This window comes from Bos taurus, chromosome 15, assembly GCF_002263795.3.
Source record: "Bos taurus isolate L1 Dominette 01449 registration number 42190680 breed Hereford chromosome 15, ARS-UCD2.0, whole genome shotgun sequence".
Taxonomy (NCBI): domain Eukaryota; kingdom Metazoa; phylum Chordata; class Mammalia; order Artiodactyla; family Bovidae; genus Bos; species Bos taurus.
The window spans coordinates 80,863,459-80,883,378 of record NC_037342.1 but is presented as its reverse complement, the minus strand read 5'-3'; the positions used below and the strand labels follow the sequence as shown (position 1 = coordinate 80,883,378).

The following is a 19,920-nucleotide window of genomic DNA, read 5'->3' as shown; positions in this document are numbered from 1 at the left end:
TATGAGGGTCCAAGGTTCTGGTGGTTACAGGCAAAGACTGGTGCATACAGGGCCCTAACCCAGCAGAGAGAGGAGCCACAGGGGTTGGTAAAAGGGACTGGGCACCTGCCTGAGCTTGTATGGTATTGGTCCAGTCCCCACTCTTGGAGGACGTCTGCTTGGGCAATGCGCTGTGGGTAAGGGGAAGACCCAGAGCTGCCTGGGGAACGGCTTCTGTGCTCAACACTGCGTTATTACAGCTGAAAACTGCTAAAAGACTTCTCTGGTGACAGACAGGTAAGGAGTTCGGAGGCAAGGATGGCTCCCAGTGGGGAAGGGAATCTAAGAAGTCTTCCTGGAGGAAGGAGCATCTGACACTTGAAGATGAGAAAGGATTTAAAGGAAAAAAGACGAGGACTTCTCTCTGGTCCAGGGGCTAAGACCCCACGCTCCCAGTGCAGGGGGCTCAGGCTCGATCCCTGATCAGGAAACTAGAGCCCACGTGCCTAAGACTTTCCAGGCCACGACTAAAGATCTCGCATGCTTCAACGAAGATCAAAGGTCCCGCCTGCCGCATCTAAGGCTGGCACAGCCTAATTAGTTATTAAATAGAAGACAAGAAGATGGGAGGAAGGAAGACCAGGAAATGGCAAGAAGAGGCAGCAACACAAAGGCTGGAAGATGGAGAAGCAGCGGTCTGTGCTTAGAATGGGTTGTAAATTCCGTGGGACCCAGGAGGTAGGAAGGAGAGTGGCCAGGATGGAAAGTCAGGCTGAGACAGGTGGTGGCAGACTTGGACACTTCCCCCTGGGCCTGGCTCGGCTCCAGTGACGTCATGTTTCTTTCTCTTTTTTTTTGACATCATTTTTCTTGAGGACGCCCTAACCCTTTTCCCTCCTGAACAGTGATGCTTCTCAACTGTTCGTCAGGCTCCCAGCGCCTCCACCCTCAGCCTTCTGCAGCTTCTACCTTCGTCTGCAGGCCCCCATGTGCATTCCACAAACATCCTTCCCACGGCAGAACGGACTCTCCTCGGTCTGCCTCAGCTCTGTGTCCAGCCTCTGGATTCCCTGTGCCCAGGAATGAGCCTCACAAAGCTCCTTTCTCTCTCATGTCTGTGCTCAGCCCTCCAGGCTCCTCTGTCTGTGGAAATTCCAGGCAAGAATCCTGGAGTGGGCTGCCATGTCCTTTTTCACTTATCACATTTTAAACTCCATCACATCTTGGGAGTTTAAAATGGAGGCCAGGGGACTTCCCCGGTGGTCCAGTGGTTAAGACTCCACCCCTCCACAGCAGGGGGTGCAGGTTCGATCCCTGGTCAAGAACTAAGATCCCCCATGCTGGTCAGCTCGGGGTAGGGGTTGTGGGGGAAATGAGGGCCAGGAGCAGATAGACATGGTCTAACTTGTCATCATTTCAGTCACTCAGTCGTGTCCGACTCTTTGCGACCCCATGGACTGCAGCATGCCAGGCTTCCCTGACCATCACCAACTCCCAGAGTTTACTCAAACTCATGTCCGTCGAGTCGGTGATGCCATCTGACCATCTCATCCTGTGTCGTCCCCTTCTCCTCCTGCCCTCAATCTTTCCCAGAATCAGGGTCTTTTCCAATGAGTCAGTTCTTGGTATCAGGTGGCCAGAGTATTAGAGTTTCAGCTTCAGCATCAGTCCTTCCAATGAATATTCAGGACTTATCTCCTTTAGGATGGACTGGTCGGATCTCCTTGCAGTCCAAGGGACTCTCAAGTGTCTTCTACAACACCTCAGTTCAAAAGCATCAATTCCTCGGCGCTCAGCTTTCTTCACAGTCCAGCTCTCACATCCGAACTTGTTATAGGAGTGTTAAAAAAGGCACCAGGAGCTATTTGGCTCCAGCCTCCGCCCCTACATTCTTTCCCCCTTGTCTGGGAGTTCCAGAATGCTCCTGGGCTCTGCAGAGGCCTCTCTTCCGCATCGTCTGTGTCCAGGATCACTCAGGAGGTGGCCCTCTGCCTTTCTCACTGATCTCCAGGGTCCCTCCAGATCCCTACTCGGGTATGTGTGTGTGTGAGAGCTCAGTCGTGCCCAGGAGATCAGTCGTGTCCGACTCCACCACCCCCTGGACTGTAGCCCCACAGGCTCCTCTGTCCATGGGATTCTCCAGGCAAGAATACTAGAGCGGGCTGTCACTTCCTCCTCCAGGGATCGAACCTGTGTCTCCTACATGTCTCCTGCATTGCAGGCGGATTCTTTGCCGCTGAGCCAACAAGGAACCTCGTGGAACTGGGTAACTGTGAGTCAGCAAGACCTTCTGTCCCAGTCCTCTGCCCCCTGGAAGGACCGAATCCGAAACACTGGAGACATGCTGCCTCTCTGTTTGAACGTCAGTGGAGGGGACCGGGCTTCATGGCTCCACACTCACCGAGCCGAAACAGGCCTTTCCATGAGGAGCTCTTTCCTTCCCCTCCTTCCACAATGAGCTGTTTTGTGTCTCCTCTCGACTGCTTCTGTGTCTGAGGGCTTCCTGTGTGGAAATCTCTGGAATCACTGCTGGGAGACATTCCTAGCCCCGAGGTGCTCCTAGGTGAGGGTTGAAAGGCAGACATATGAAGAGGGAGTCTGAGAGCCACAAGTGTCCAAAGAGATGCGAGAACCTTCTCTCTGAGGCAAACCCACCTCCCCGAGGTCTTGATGCTGGTCTTGCTTCATCAGTCGCCCCGTTTACTTGCATCTCCGACCCCCTTCCAGGAGCCCAGAGCAAGGGTCAGCGAGTTAGAGCCCACAGACCGGGTCCTGTCCGCTGCCTGCTGCAGATTCTTTTGTTTGTTTGTTTGTTTGGGACATTTGGGGTTTTGTTTGCTTTGGGATTTGTTCTTTGTTTTTGCGATTAAGGTTCACCGGGACACAGCCCTTGCTCCCTGGGTTACACACCGCCTGTGACCGCCGTTGCGCTACAGTGGCCGGGTTGAGTGGTCGTCACCGCAGAGATCCCACAGCCAGCACAGCTGAGTCTGTTTCTTAGCCGGCTCGTTACAGCAAAGGCCTGTGGATGCTTAGGGCCCTGATGTGTCGGCTGTACCAGCGCTCAAGGAGGGCCACTGAAATTACCCCGAGATGGGGATGGAAAGACGTCGCAGAGGCGTTCACCATCAGCCTACACCGAGGCTCAAATCGGGCCAGGTCGACCACTTCTCAGAGCCGGTTGGCTTTCCACATCTCTCCTTCACGTCCCACTCACTCGTAAACCTGTGCAGTCCAGCCCCCGCCCCTGCTTTCCACTGAAACGGTTCCCACTAGGACCACCCCGACCCCCTGAAGCCTGGTCCGTCATCCTTTGCTCAGTCCCGCCACGCTCAAGCTCTCTTTAGCACCCGCCTCTCTTGACTACATCCATCTTGAAATTCTGGTGGCTTCCAGGAGACGAGACCAGCCTTGAGTTGCCTCTTCTGCGATTCCTTCTCCGGTCCCTTCCCTTGGGTCTTCTTCCTTCCCCTCCTGCCTAAGCACACGCTCTGCGAGGATCTGCCCAGGGCCTCTGTCTTCCCTCGAGGTTTCTCGCTGCACAAAATCATCCCTTTGCCTGCTTTTAATATTAATACTCACGTTGGTGTGGGTGTCTTTCCAACGTCTAACTTCTGACCTGACAGCCCAGATTTCCATCTTCCTGAAAAAAAATTCCCGGCAGTCCAGTGGTCAAGTCATCACCACCCAGTGCAGGGGATGTGGGTTCGATCCCTGGTCAGAGAGCCAAGATCCCACAGCCTTGCGGCCAAAAAACCCCAAAGAGAAAACAGAAGCAAAACTGTAACGAATTCCAGAAAGGCTTATAAAAATGGTCCACATTAAAAAAAAAAAAAAAAAAGGTGGTGGAAGGGGGAGGCCCAGGTTTCTAACAGAATGCTACAACTCCTCAGATGCTTGTCTCCCTGACCAGACAAGGCAAATTCGTTCAATATCAGTTATCAGAGGTAACATGCTGACCCCTGCCCTGCCCTGCACGCGTCTGCCTATCCTCCCATCTCCGCCTTCATGGCTGCTCATCCTAAGAGATCCTGCCCTCGATGCATCCCTCCTCGGGGGCAGTCTCATCCATTCCTGCAGTTTCAACAGCCACCTGTGCGTGAATCACTGCCCAGTCCATCTCTGGGTGTGTTTTCAGCTGCCTCCTGCATTCCCAGCGTATGAGGTAGGTGTCAGGTGTTTCGGCCTGCCCAGACTCCATCCTGAACGTGGTAACTGCCCCTTAGCTTTCCTTTGGGGAGACAACCGTCCCCTGCTTTCCCTCCGCGTGGGTCACCCAAGGCTGACCTCATCTGCCCCTTCGCGGGGCAGTCCCAGAAACCAGGCGTATCAGTCGTCTCTGGCTGTGTAACAAAATAGCCCCAAACACAGGGGCTTAAGACAGCACACATTTATTTTCTCGCGGTTTCTTAGGTTGGGAATCTGGGCAGGCTTCGGTTGTGTCCTCGGATCGTGGTCTCTCATGAGACTTTAATCAAAGTGTCACCCAGCACTCGGGTCTCATCTGAAGGCTCAACGATGCTTTCAGAGTTGTGGGCAGGATTCAGTTCCTCAAGGGCTGTCGGGCTGAGGGTCTCGGCTCTTTGGTGGCGATTGGCCCCCCCTCGGTTGCCGGCCACGTGGGTGTCCGCCCGGTGGAGGCTTGCATCAGCAGAGCCAGCAAGTCTGCTAGAGAGACGGAAGTCAAAATCTTCGGTCACCGCATCCCAGAAGTGACAACACGGCCATGTTGCTGCATTTGATTGGTCAGAACTAAGTTAGTCACGAGGAGAAGACGACACAAAGGTGCCATCTAGGAAGCAGGCTCGCTGGAGGGGGGCAACTTCGAGGCTGTCAGCCACAGAAGTTTTAGCCAATGAAACCACAATAATTGAGTCAAGGCTGGGTATCTAATCAAAGCCAATCAGAATTAGACCTGAGATGTTTGCCAGGACTTTGGAGAGAGTGGAGCTGCTGGCATTGTTCTGGAGGAGAGGGTAAGCTTGAAACTGCTGGAGGTCATAACCACTGTCTCGTGGAGGAGAATCTGCCTAAACTGGAAATGGATTAAGGAACAAGAAGGCGAGAGATGGGGAGAGAGATACGCCCGATACAGCCACACCTGCAGCAGAACCTCGAGAGTCTTTGGTGATATCAGCCCGGATGTTCCTTCTGCTTCCATCGATTTCAGACGAATTCTGCCACCCACAGCCCGAGGGTTCCTAGTGGATAAAATGTCTCAGAAATACCTGGATTCAGTTTGCCCAATTATCTTACCTTCGTCTCCCCAAGAGAGCTGCTGCTTTTCCTAGGTTCTATTTTGCGGATGAAAGCATGACACAGTTGCTTAGGGCAAAAACCTTGATGTCATTTCTGCCCTTCCTCATCTGCTCTGGAGGTGAAATAGCCCGTGCAACATGGACTCTATAGAACCGTAGGAGAGACTGTTTTCCTTCGCAAAGATGGAGGAGGCTCTAACGTGACCCAGAGAAAGGTAAGCTGAACAAGTGAGCAGGTTTTCCTCCTAGTCGTTTGAATTCTACAGAATTTCTGGAGGTGAATCCCATGATTTAGAGGAGGAAAATAGTGTACCTGACTCTCATATCAAAACATACCAGAGACAAAATGAAATTCTGACACGCTGCCTGGTGACCTTGGCGCTCGGCTGGTGTTGTGAAAATACTCCCTCTGACTCTGAGGCAAATCATAGGGAGTTGTGTCGTTGGAAAGTCACTCATACTTTCTTTGTCATCTTTCTCCTTGGAGTCCCAATCGTGATTCCGATCTTTCCCGTTCTTTCCCTGTGCCTCTTTCTCCTTGGAGTCCCAATCGTGATTCCGATCTTTCCCGTTCTTTCCCTGTGCCTCTTTCATCCAGAACTGCTCTGAATCCTGTGCGTTTAGATGCTATTCGCCTGTCAGCTTAATATCCACCCTGGGGTTTTGGATCATCCTCTGAAAAGCCTTCCTTCCAACCTCCCCTCCATCAAAGTGTGAGTCCACAACATGGACCTCAGACCATTCATCTGCCCCGAACTGTGATGGCTCTCTAGTGCCCAGACCACATTTTCTAACCTTTATTGGGTTGCTATTTTTTAGTCACTAAGTCGTGTCTGACTCTTTGCGACCCCATGGACTGTAGCCCACCAGACTCCTCTGTCTATGGGATTCTCCAGGCAAGAATACTGGGGTGGGTTCCCATTTCCCTCTCCAGGGGATGTTCCCAAACCAGGGATCAAACAGTGTCTCCTGCATTGGTAGGCAGATTCTTTATCTCTGAGCCACCAGGGAAGCTTTTATTGGGTTAAGGACCCTTTTTTTTTTTTTTTTAAAGCTGATGAAATCTGTGGGTAAGGTAGATCTTTCTAGAAAAATCTATATTTTGTGTTTTGATGTACATTTCAAGATTATGAACCCTCCGGAGTCCATTTACTACATATTGCGCCCGCCTTTCATCAATTCAGGTTAGACCTTCATACACAGAATACGTTCTGAACTTCTTAGCGTGGCATTCAGTGCCTTCCAGACTGAACCCTACCTGCCTTTCTAATCGAAGCTTCTGCCTCGTGCAGTCCTGGTTGGTTTATGTCTGATTCCCCATCAAGCCCCGAGTCTCCCTGAGAGGAGAGAGTGTGCCTTTTAATTTTTCCTTGTTACATCTCCCCAGACAGAATGACAGTTTCCCAGGGGCAACAATCAGAACACTTAGTACAAGATCAACTCTTAGTTCACTACTAGATTTTTTAAAAATTATCTTATTATGGTAAGTATGCTTAATATTTAACATGAGATTTACCCTGTTAACAGATTTTAAAGTGTTCAATGCAGTATTATTGACAACAGACACAGTGTTGTACAGCAGATCTCTAGAATTTATTCATCTTTCCTAATTTAAGCTTTATGCTGGTTGATTAGTAATTTTCCATTTCTCTTTCCCTCCAGCCCTTGGCAATCACTGTTCCATTCTTTGATTCTGAAAGTCTGACTACCTTGGAAACGTCGTGTAAGTGGAATCACACAGCATTTGTCTTTCTGCGATAGGTTTATTTTATTTAGCGTAATATCCTCAAGGTTCACCCACGTTTTCACTCATTGCAGAAGTCCCTTCTGGTTTTAAGGCTGAATTCTACTCCAGTGTGTGCCTTTACCACATTTTCTGTACCCATTCGTTGTCAATGGACATTTAAGTTGTTCCCACATCTTGACTATTATGAATAGTCTTGCAATGAGCAACTAGATTTATTAATTTCTAGCAGCAAAAGGATTTTAGGGTGACATGCCAAGCCAGTATGATTCAATGTCATATGCCCCAAATCTGTATCTGCAGAGAGCTCTGATTTCAAAACCTTCCAGTTGTCGTGGACACCACAGGGACAGGGACTGCTCAGACACTGTGCCATGATTTTGGTTTAGAAAATACAGGTCTCCACTGGGGAACTTTTTACTGCCTTGGCCAATACTAATATCAGGAATCGTTTTCGGCAGCTGGAGCCCTTTGGGACGCTGGAGAAACTTAAAGAACCAGCTCCGCTGGTGGATTCTCAGGTGAGTTTATTGATTTCATATTGCAGCTCTCGGCTCCACCCCCACCCACAGAGCAAGCCAGAACAAGACATAGGAATGTCTCCTCTGTTGCTCCAAAATGGGCTTTCTCAGGAGATCTCCTGAGAGTCTCAGGAGAGGTGCAATTTCCTCTTGCCCTCTTTGGCCCCATTTAAAAATTCCCTCCCCCACCCCCACCTCCCATGGGCGAGGGACATTTCGTATCACACGGTAGGAAGTAGAAAGAAGACAACGGGAGTCCATAGCAGTCCAAGACCTCTGGGGACCAGGGCTCTGTCTGGTTTGACACTGTATTTCCAGGGCTACAGCAGTGCCTGGCACGTAGTGAGGCCTCAAATTATACTTGTTGAATGAATAGATGGGAAAACAGGAGAAGTCAGTGGTCTTGGCTTCTAATCTGTAAGTGTTTGTCTCCAGAACCTCTGTGCTTTCTCTGTGGGCCCTTGGTGTCTTGTGATTTCACCCAACAATCAGCCCTAGAGGATCTGGGTCCCGCTAGGCCTGTCAGGACCAATGAGATGACCTCAGATCTCTCTCATATGCAGCAAACCCATCGTTGATAAGTCAGAGCCCTCCTCGTGTGCAGGGGCCTTACATGATGGTATCGGTGTGCTATGGTTGGGGTTATCAGTTAATATTAGTTTCTACCTCATGATCCATAATGGCCACTCAAGCTCCAGCCATCATGTTTTATTCCAGCCTATAGAGGGGAGAAACGAGGACTGAAGAAGGATGTGCTCCTCTTTTAAAGAGACTTTCCAGAAGTTGTCTATGATACTTCTCCTTACATCCCACTGGCCGGAACGTAGTCACGTGATCCCAGCAGATTTCGAGGGAGGGGTTCTTTATCTTTCAGGTGGCCGGGTAACCGACCAGCTAAATACCAAGGGTTCTATTAGAAAGGAAGAAGCGGGGCGCGTACTGCGGGGCACTGTTGGCGGAATGTTGGCGTGCTTGAGGAGGTGGTTTGGCCTGGGAAGTCTGGCCTTGCAAACCAGAGGGCTTTCTCTCTGCGCCCATTCTCTGCTCTCGTCTGGAGTGGTGGACTCCAGCCCAGTCCCGCGTGAGGGTGCAGGCGTCCACAGCGGTCAGAAAGCGTGGCCGCTGGGAGGCAGATGGCCACAGGCTCAAATAGGCCTGCAGGCCTCTCTGTTCCTCCCTTTATGAAGTGAGGAAAACAGTACCTATCATGTACAATTACGGCGAGTGCTTCACTCCTTGGAAATCCCTGGGACAGACTTGTGGCCCATGAATGGTGCTTTTTTTTTAAAAAAAAAAAAAAAAAGAATTGTGGTTAAAAAAAATATACAATTCACCTTTTGGGCCATTTTTAGTGTATAGCACTACTATACTACTACTGCACGTTGTCATGTAACAGATTTCTAGAACCTTCTCGTCTTGCAAAACTGAACCGCCCCAGCTATTAAAGATCAAGACCCCTGCTCCCTCTCCCTCCAGCCCATTCTATTCTCTAAGAATTCGGCTCCGTTAGACCCCTCGCATCAGTAGACTTGGACGTTATTTGTCTTTTGTCCCTGGATTACTTCAGCAGTGACCAGAGGCAAATAGTGTCCAGGTCTACTGATGTGAGCATGACGTCCTCAAATGTCATCCATGTTGTGGCATATGGCAGAATTTTCTTTTCTTTTTTCAACTGAGTCACAGTGCATTGCATGGGTAAACTTCATTTTCTGTAGCCACATATTCTGGGTCCAAATGGATGTTTAGATTGCTTCTGCCTCTCAGCTGTTGTGATTGATGCTGCAAGATGGGTGCTTCTTGGAATTTCCCTGGCGGTCCAGTGGTTTGAGTTTCCATGCTTCCCATGCAGGGGGCATGGGTTCCATCCCTGGTCTGGGAATAAGATCCCACATGCCGCACGGTGCAGCCAAAAGCTAGACATACAAATAGCTACAAAAGAGAATGGTGCTTCTTATCAGAGACTAGTTAGCATGAGGGACTAGTTCTCCCCTTTCTTTGAATACGTTTGGCGGGGAGCTTCATGGTTTGCTGGTTTTTTGTTTTCCGGGATGTAAATAATTGTTAGATGAAACATCTTAGGTGGAAACAAACCAGGTGGATGGATCTGGGAGTTCTGGAGATGTTGCATATTTAGAGGGACAGGGGACAGGGAAAGGGGACAGTTACAGAGTGCACATTCCCTTTAGGTGGCCCTTTTGAATAGATGGGACATCTGCAGTGCTGTCACACTGTTGAATCCCAGAGTCATGAGCATTCCAGGCTCCAGACGTTTCATTACAGGCAGGGTGCAGAACCATCACCCAGCTCCCACTGAAACCAGCCCTCCACGAGTCCTAAATCCCGACCCCAGGGACACAGGCCTAGAGCAGCAGGGAGGAGGAAGGACCATGCAATGCGAATGTGTGATTCCTTCCTTGAGAAATAACCCGTTAGGCAAAACCCTAGCTGATAATAACGACGAGAAGCGATGCCTCGGGTTTCCTACCTCCAGCGGTTTCCTCAGGAAACATAAAGGTAAGAATAATGTCGATGTCATTGTTTTAGGGAAAAAAGGATCTTTACCCAAATACGGACGTTGCCCACTTTGAATCAAAAGCGTTTATAGGCCTAGATGGTGTCTGCGGTATTCCCAAGGAGCTTCCTGGTAGCTGGAGTGAAAAGGCAACCACTCATGAACATGCTGCTGTTGACTGGGAAGCGCAGAGGGCACTCCTGTGGGAGGGGAGGACATGGCTCGCATTGGGCTCAGGAGAATGACAGCATCTGAATAAATGGACGAGGAGTTCCCTGGTGGCATAGTCGATATGAGTCCACCTGCCGACGCCGGGGACACAGGTTCAATCCCCAGTCCAAGACGATCCCACGTGCTGGGGAACAAACAAGTCCGTCCGTCACAACTACGGAGCCTGTGCCCAGGCCTGTGCTCTGCAGCGAGAGAAGCCACCGCTGTGAGGAGCCCGTGAAAACATTGCAACTACAGAGCAGCTCCTGCTCGCCACAGCTAGAGACGGCCCGCACGCAGCAACGAAGACCCAGCGCAGCCAAAAGTGTAAAAACTAGAAACAGGATTCAGAAAGGTGTCTCCCTTTTGTTTCATTTCAGCCAATAGGTACTGAGTGCCCGCTTGGTAGGTTCCAGGCTCCCTGCTTGAAGCTGAGGCTAATGACAAAAAGACACGGTCCCTGCCCTCCAGGGGTTTTTCAAAATTATCTAGGCAAGGAGAGCAGCTTTTTCTTTTTTTTTTTCAATATTCATTTTATTTTTCTTTTAAAAAAAATTAATGTATTTATTTTAATTGGAGGCTAATTACTTTACAATATTGTAGTAGTTTTTGCCATACATTGACTTGAATCAGCTATGGGTGTACATGTATCCCACATCCTGAACCCCTCTCCCACCTCCCTCCCTCCCCATCCCATCCCTCAGGGTCATCCTGGTGCACCAGCCCTGAGCCCCCTGTCTCGTGCATCGGACCTGGAGCAGCTTTTTCTAATGAGGACCACACTGCCCTGGTCCTCACGCTGTGAAGGGACACAGAGTGATCTCCAGAGGACCCGGTCCCCACGAGGCAGGGCTGGATGAGCAGGGGTGGGGACGGGGGCTGACCAACCCACTGTGGCCGCAGGGCAGGAGCTGGCCTTGCCGGTGATCCTGGAGCCGGCCGTCAGGCACCCGTGTGTCTGGTAGCCCCAGACCCCCCCTCTCATCTCATGTAACCAGGCATCTTCTGCTCGGCCCCTGACCCTTGGCCCCGGGGCTCCTGTTCGTGTCCACTGTGGATCTCCTTGAGACTCTGGCCCTGAGGCTGGTTTAGGAGAGAAGAGGAGGACGAAGTCCCCGTGGGGTTTCCAGGAGGAACCCCTCAGCTGTGAGCAAGCCCTTCACACCTGAGACCTGAGCTGGGGAGTCCCCAGCCCAGAGGTGGGGCAGGCTGGGAGACGCACCGGGATCCCAGGCAAACTGCAGAGTCTGGTTTGAATGCAATGGAGCCTTCCCAGCTGGGGTGACCTTGAGCAAATCATTTCGTCGAGCCTCTTTTTCTTCATCCGCGAAGCGGGCAAAACAGTACCAGGGATGATTGCAAAGTTTCAGGGAAATGCTGAAATGGAAGCCCGGTGTGGGGCAGGTGGGAAAATCCCCGCGTGAAGGGGGCTTAAGCAAGGGAGGGGAGTGGGGGATTCACGGGAGCCCCCTGGAGAGGAGAGGCGAGGAGGGCGTCAGCTGAGCCGGACCCTGCCCCTGACTCTGTGGAGCCGGTCTGCTTGGTCACCCAAGGAGAAACGGGGCGACGGGGGGCGGGGCCGGGCGGCCAGGCTGTCACCGCAGGATGATGGATGAGCCTGTTTCGGGCTTGTAATTAACATGGAGCAGCTCTGAGATCCTTCCCCTGGAGGAGTGCTCCCCGGGTGAACACTCCAGGGAGTGCCTGGGAGGCCCTCTTCAAGGGCTTGGAGCTGAGGCGGGGTGTAGAGTTGCAAGGAATTCTGACACAACCTTCCAGAGGTTTGTACGTGTGTGTGAATGCGAGTGAATGTGTGTATTTGTGACCCAAATATTAGCGTTTTTTAAAAAATATTTAGTTATTTTCTTGGCTGCTTTGGGCCCTAGTTGCGGCATGTGGGATCTGGTTCCCTGACCAGGGACCGGACCTGGGGCCCCTGCTTTGGGAGCGTGGAGTCAGCCACTGGACACCAGGGGCTTCCCTTGTGACAGCGAATGCGTGTACGTGTGTGCGCATGCGCACGTTTGCATGTACTTGAACATACCTGGGCTTCCCTGGCAGCTCAGCTGGTAAAAACTCCACCTGTACTGCAGGAGACCCCGGTTCAATTCCTGGATCCGGAAGATCCGCTGGAAAAGGGATAGGCTACCCACTCCAGTATTCTGGACTGGAGAATTCCATGGACTGTATGGCCCATGGAGTCGCAAAGAGTCGGACATGACTGAGCGACTTTCATATCTATGGGCTTTCCAGGTGGTGCTGGTAGTAAAGAACCCGCCTGCCAATGCAGAAGACGTAAGAGACGCAGGTTCGATCCCTGGGTGGGGAAGATCCCCTGGAGGAGGGCGTGGCAACCCATTCCAGGACTCTTGCCTGGAGAATCCCATGGACAAGGGAGTCTTGCAGCCTGCAGTCCATGGGGTTGCAAAAAGTTGGACACGACTGAGCAACTTAGCATGCACAGCAGGCACACGTATCTATATGAGTGTACACGTGTGCTAGGTTGCTAATCAAGACATGGTTAAATATACAATGAGAGGAATATGTAAAATGTAGATTTTTGTCTGGGTCACTTAAAGAGGACTTGCAGTTTGAACAATTCTCTTGGCAGGTAGGTAGCCCGGGTCCCCAGGGAGGAAATAATGGCTTGTCCTCGCCCCATCCAGGGCAGGTCGGGATGGAAGAGGTGTCCCAATTTGCTTAAAAGCTTTTTTCTGGGAGAAGGGGAATTCATATTTCCCCAACATTTCTTCTCAAAATTCAAGATGGTGGAGATCTCCCTGGTAGTCCATGGCGAAGACTCCGTGCTCCCAATGCAGGGGCCCGAGTTCGATCCCCGGTCAGGGAACTAGATCCCACGTGCCACAGCTAAGACCCTCTGCAGCCAAATACATATATTTTTTCAAAAGTCGAGATCGTGGAGAGATTTTGGTAATGGGTGAGTACAATTTCAAACAAGTCTTAGGACAAAGAATACGTAAGGTCGTTACAAAAAAAATTACCTTGAGAAAAATGGAATCTAGGTTACTAAGCACTGGGGTCTACTTCCAACTCTGCTATGCGCCAGTTTAGAGGCCTTGAGGGGCTGGATTAATTACTCTCTAAGGCTCCATTTTCCATTGGCAAAAAGAGGATAATAATGATATGAATTCTTGAGAGTCCCTCGGACTGCAAGGAGATCAAACCAATCAATCCTAAAGGAAGTCATCCCTGAATATTCATTGGAAATACTGATGCTGAAGCTGAAGCTCCAACACTGTGGCCACCTGATGCGAACAGCTGATCATCTGAAAAGACCCTGATGCTGGGAAAGATTGAGGGCAGATGGAGAGGGGATGGCAGAGGCTGAGATGGCTAGATAGTATCACCGACTCCATGGACATGAATTTGGGCAAATTCCAGGACCTAGTGAAGGACAGGGAAGCCTGGCGGGCTGCAGTCCATGGGGTGGCAGAGTCAGACACGACTGAAGTGACTGAACAACACGGTGGTGTGGGGCCATCATATTTTATTCAAATTCGAAAAGCAGCAAATCTCCTTAAATGAAAAAAATCAAGGTTGCATGATTTCAGGATTGGTATGCTGAGTGGTTTCCCGACTGTTTACAGCTTTGGCCACCTAGCAGCGTCCTTCGAGTTGGCAAAGTAACTAACCTCCGTTACGTTTCCATCGTTAACCACACTGCTGCTTATGTGTATCGTAACCTCCGACAGTGACATTACTGACAAGTGTGCTGTTATTCCAATATTCAACTTTATCATTAAAAACATTTTCTGTATCCTAGAATGACGTTATCTTAGAATCATTAAGTGGCTGTGTTCGTGCCAAAAAACACTCCAAAATCAATAGCTTTGTAATGGAAGTTAGATATGATAAAAAAAAAAAAAACACTATGAAAAAGCCCAAGTAACTGTCATAACATGCCAAGAAGTTAATTTAGGAGTGCCTGCTCAGTGAAACACGAGATTTTTAGTGTTTAGTAAATGCAAAATAGCGCAAATACAGAAGTGGTTGAAGATCCCTCTCCCTGTTGCCGTTTCTGTCGCTTGGTCACTAAGTCACGTCCGACTGTTCGCGGCCCCACGGACTGCAGCACACCAGGCTCCTCTGTCCTCCACTCTCTCCCGGAGTTTGCTCAAATTCATGCCCACTGAGTCGATGATGCCATCCAGCCATCTCGTCCTCTGTCGTCCCCTTCTCCTCCTGCCCTCAATCTTTTCCAGCATCAGGGTCTTTTCTAATGAGTCAGCTCTTAGCATCAGGTGGCCAAAATATTGGAGCTTCAGTTTCAGCATCAGTCCTTCCAATGAATATTCAGGGTTGATTTTCTTTAGTTTTTTTTTCCCACTTTATTTATTTTTTAATTGAAGGATAAATGCTTTACAGAATTTTGTGGCTTTCTGTGAATCATCAACAAGAATCAGCCGTATTTACACCCACGTCCCCTCCCTCCCGAACCTCCTTCCCATCTCACTCACCATCCCAACCTTCTAGATTGTCACAGAGCCCATGTTTGAGTTCCCTGAGTCTTACAGCAAATTCCCATTGGCCATCTATTTTACATATGGCATTGCAAATTTCCATGATACTCTCTGTATACATCTCACCCTCCATTTCCTTTGGGATTGACTGGTTTGGTCTTGCTGTGCGAGGGTCTCTCAAGAGTCTCCTGCAGGACCACAGTCGGAAAGCGTCAGTTCTTTGCACTCAGCCTTGTTTATGGCCCAGCTCTCACAACTGTACACAAGTACTGGAAAAACCACGGCTTGAAAGACGGACCTTTGTCAGCAAGGTGATTTCTCTGCTTTTTAATGTGCTGTCTTTCATGATTATTCTTCTGGAAAATACAGTGTCAAATTATGTAAGTCAAATTATCCAGTGTCTTTGGTAACATATTTTTTCATAAGGTGTGATCTCCTCTTAAAAGAAATTATGCAACCTACGAAAATTTCTCAGTTTGGTAAATGCTCAGTGCCTGTTTAGGTGGTTTTCATTGCTACTGTGGTTCTCGATCCTAGCCCTAAGGGTTTATGGGGACCAAGCAAATTCTCACACAGCATGTGGCTCAGATCAGGAAGTCTTCTGGAATCCAGGCAGAACCTAAAGAACCACTGTTTTGAAAGCAGTGGCTGAATGAGTATAAACTGTTAATTTTGGAATCAAAGTGTAAATCCCCACATCGGGGATCTAGGGCTTCCCTGGTGGCTCCGCTGGTAAAGAATGCACCTGTAACACAGGAGGCCTGGGTTCAGACCCTGGGTTGGGAAGATCCCCTGGAGAAGGAAACAGCTACACACCCCAGTATTCTGGCCTGGAGAATCCCATGGGCTGTATAGTCCACCGGGCGGAAAAGAGTCGGACACGACTGAGCGACCTTCACTTTCGCTTTCGGCTGCTTCAGAATCTTGGAACAGGTACTTCCCTGGTCGAGTGGCTAAGCCTCCTTCCTCCCAGTGCAGGAAGTTTGAGTTCAGTCTCTGGTCAGGGAAGTAGATCCCACGTGCTACAACTAAGACCTGGTACAGCCAAATAAATAAATATATAAAAGTATTTTTAAAAAAATCTGGAAGAGATCATGTGTCCAAGAGGCTACACAGGACCAAGTTTCAACAGTGACACCACACGGCAGTAAGGACTCACTGCAGCGCAACTCGAACCACTTCAGGATTTTTTCTCAGAATCGGTTCAGTTCAGTTTAGGCGCTCAGTCATGTCTGACTCTTTGAGACCCCGTGGACTGCAGCATGCCAGGCCTCCCTGTCCATCACCACATCCCGGAGCTTGCTCAAACTCACGTCCATCACATCCGTACCATTCACCAGACCCACCAGGGGAGGACTGGGTCCCTGGGGATGGGTAGCAGACCCCCGGAAATCTGCCTCTCCCAGGGTGGGACAGCGGGGCAGGTCAAGAGGGCGAGGGTCTCAGATATGTGTGTCTATGAGTGTGTGGCCTTCTGTCTTTCTCAAAAGTGACACTAGCCAAATGGAAGAGCTGGGGGTTAAGGATGCCAGTCACAGAGATAGCAGAAAAGGAAGAGTGAATTATACACAAGCAACATGACACCTCATGTAAACCTAATAAGTTGTTTCTAATATCATAATGATACAGACAAAAAGTTCTTGATGCCTTCAGGAAAAATGTCAGCGTAGCAAGTTTCTGCGTCAATTCGCTAATACTTTCTGTACATACACGCTAAGTCCGCTGTGGTCAATTAGAAAGGTGGTTACCATCATTCTTGCTTCCTTAAAGGCATGCCTTTAGCAAAAAGACTCTGCCGGTCTTTTCTTTAGAAGTGGACACGTTTGTTGAATTCCCTGGCGGTCCAGTGGTTGGGACTCTGAGTTTTCACTGCTCAGGGCCTGGGTTCAATCCCTGGTTAGGGAACTAAGATCACGCAAGTTGTGAGACATGGCTGAAAAAAAAATGTGGACAGCTTTTCCTGACTCTTTGAACCTAAGCTGGACCGGTAACTTGGTTTGGCCAACAGAACGAGGCATCAGTGATGTGATGTTACTTCCTGGCTTCAGACTCGAGAGACTTTGCTTGTCTCCATCAATTTCTTAGACCCTTGCAACCTCCGTTTGAACAGGACCAGACTAGCCTCCTAGTCTCCTCCTAGAAGAGGAGAGACCCGTTGGAGCAGAGTCCGTGAGCCAATTCGTTTCAGCCAAGGTCCCAGCCGTACGGAAGAGACTGTACAAGCCCAAAGCCAAACCTTCAAACCCGCCAGCTAAGCCCCCAGCTGACTGCAGCAGGCAGCTAACCAAGGCCACCCTGACCTGCGGGGCCCTCATGGACTCACTTACTCACCAGCTAAGTAAATGTTAATCATATTAAACCAAACCCCCCAAACTGACACATGCCCTCTTATAAGAAAATCCTCAGAACTGAGACTATTTAAATTCCCTTCACTCTCAGACGTTCTACTCTGTCTAGATGTATAACAGTCTCTTCTTTCCCCCTACCTGGATGTGGTGATTCATTCATTCAATCATTCATTCACTCAATAGTTTTTTTCTTTTTTGTCTTTTTTTTAAGGGTAAAGCACTTTGATAGGCATGGTGGGGACATGGTGTAGGACATAAACAGAGAGATCTGGTTTATGGTCTCGTTTGGGCAAAAAGGAGATAAGCCTGGCCAAGGAAGCCACCTGTTCAGACAACCCTGAATCAATTTACAGACGTGTGGTCTCAGGGCTTCCCAAATGGCTCAGTGGCAAAGAAAGCACCTTCCAATACGGGATACGTGGGTTCCATCCCTGGGTCGGGAAGATCCCCTGGAGGAGGGCACAGCAGCCCACTCCAGTCCTCTTGCCTGGAGAATGCCATGGACAGAGGAGCCTGGCAGGCTGCAGTTCATGGGGTTGCAAAGAGCTGGACACGACTTAGCCACTGAGCACACACAGTCTTTGGATAGTTGCTTAATCTTTCTGAGTTTCTGCTTCCTTGTCTCACAAACGGAAGAAATACCTGACTCTCAGCATGGTGGGGAGGATCAAAAGCTCTGTAAAGCTCTGTGCCCGTGGGTCAGGACCACCTTTTCCTTCAGATTTGGGGTTGGCACTCAACACCGTATTCATCGCATCAGGGTTTCCCCAAAGAGGGGTGAATCTTCTGACATTTGGGAGGTGACTGCTTTCAACAGTTCCTCACGGAAGACTCAGTGCAAAGCCAGCCCCCTTGATGGAAATTTGGCGTCTTCCCAGGAGGCCAAGGAAACGGGAAGAGAAGGGCCCGCAGAGATCACTCTGTACACGGAGCGGGATGAGTGTCTCCCCGCACCCACCGCACTGCCGGTCACGTCTGGATGACTCTTGACTGTTAGCCTTGGTTGGAAGACTGAGCTGCAAGGAAGGCTCTGTCTGGGGACCTGGCCTCTGAGGTTTTGCCCCCAAAACAATCCACACGGGGAGCTGGGTCCGGAAGCACAGGCTGAGACGGGGAAGCAAGCAAAAGTGGATGAATGACAGGGAAGGGTTAAGCCATGAGCACCCGCCATGTCTTCTATTTCCCCCTCTCAGAACCCGCCCGACAGAAACCAGAACACCTCTCAGAAACCAGAACATGTGTGACCTAGAAGCAGCACACGGGAAGCTTGACCTCCCCGAAGGGCCAGGGGCTGAGTCCGTGCTTCCCCTGCAGGGCGTGGGGCGGGGGGTGTGGGTTCGATCCCTCGTCGGGGAATTAATATCCCACACGCCACATGGTGCAGTTAAAACACAGGAAACTGGTACCTCCGATCCTGCCTTTCAGCCCTGAGCGTGGCACCCCAGCCCAGGACACGGAGAAGGAGACCAGCCTAACTCCGTGGGGGAGGCAGGGTAAGTGGGAGGGGTCAAGGACGACCAGGCCTGCAGCTGAAGGGCTAAAGTCAGAAATTAATGGGCATGTTTAAACTGACAACACTGTAACAAGGAGAGGAGAAGAGGCCACAGGAGAGACCTGGTGGGCTGGGGGTGGGAATGGGAGGGATGGAGAAACATAAATAGAGACAGGAGACGGAGACAAAATGATGGGATGAGAGCCAAGCAGAATGGGAAAGAGGGAAAGAGAAGGGCTCAGAGTTGGAGCATCCGTGAGTCTAGCGGTACAAGCTGGAAATGGGGACACCATGTTGAGAGACGTCTTCAGAGACTAAAAAAAAATGCTCTGTGTTAGAAGTGTATCTTCCTTATCTGTCTCCCCCATCAAGGTGTAGATCTTAAAGGCGGGCCTTAGGTTCACGTCACCTTTGTCTCCTCTGCACTTAGCACAGTGCCAGACACATGCTGCGTGCTCAGTAAATTGGTTGAGCAAAGGAACTATGAAGAAAAGGCAGGATTCGGAGATAGAAGGCGAGGGACATAGAAGAGAGTGGCTAAGAGCTCAGACTTCGGTCATAAGGATGTACTTTGCAATCCCAGGACTGGCACCTAAACTGCAGGATTCTGGGCAAGACTTAGCCTCTTCAAGTTTAGAGTTTACCATATACAGTTGTGAGGATTGATGTCTGCAACCTGCCTGCCAGTGCAGGAGACACAGGAGACGAGGGTTTGATCCCTGGGTTGGAAAGATCCCCTGGAGGATGAAACGGCAGCCCACTCCAGGGCTCTTGCCTGGGAAATGCCGTGGGCAGAGGAGCCTGGCGGGCTACGTCCACGGGGTCACCACTAAGCGTGCAGAGCTCTCAGCGGACGGCCTGTGTCAGTTCTCAACAACGTGAGCTACTGTTATTACTGTTGTTGCAAACAAATGAACAAGATACAGGCTGTGATAAATAGATCGCATTGGAAGCGCTCAGTGAGTGGCTCCGCCCTTCCACTCTGTAGCGCTTTCCCACTCTGCTTCTAGGTCTGGCCATGTGCCTTGCTTTGGCCAACAGGACTATGGTAGACTTGATGCAAGCCGAGCCGCAGGGTGTGGAAAGGACTGCCTGTCTCTGACTCTTCACTTGGAAACTGTGCCACTGCAGGTGAGCGTTGCTGGAAGGATCCAGGAGACGGATGTGCGGAGGAGAGCCAAGGTGGTCCAGCTGAGGCCACTGTAGGTCAGTCACCCCCGGTCACCCCACCAACTCCTACAGACGTATGCGCGAGCACAGGGAAGGTCTGCCTGGCCCAGCCCAGATCGGTGAGTTCAGCCCTAACCCCCGGACTTCTGTGAAATAATAAACGGTTGCTATTCTAAGCCATTAAGTTTGGAGTGACTTGTTACAC

The 19,920-nt window shown here is 50.3% G+C and overlaps 1 long non-coding RNA gene across 1 annotated transcript; it reads left to right on the top strand.

Annotated features, from left to right (window-relative positions):
* The first annotated feature begins 6,302 nt into the window (after window positions 1-6,302).
* On the top strand, window positions 6,303-19,869 carry LOC112441661 (uncharacterized). Its single transcript, XR_003029522.2, has 3 exons — window positions 6,303-6,960; window positions 7,443-7,502; window positions 19,677-19,869. It is a non-coding gene; the product is annotated as an uncharacterized lncRNA (long non-coding RNA).
* The last annotated feature ends 51 nt before the right edge of the window (window positions 19,870-19,920 follow it).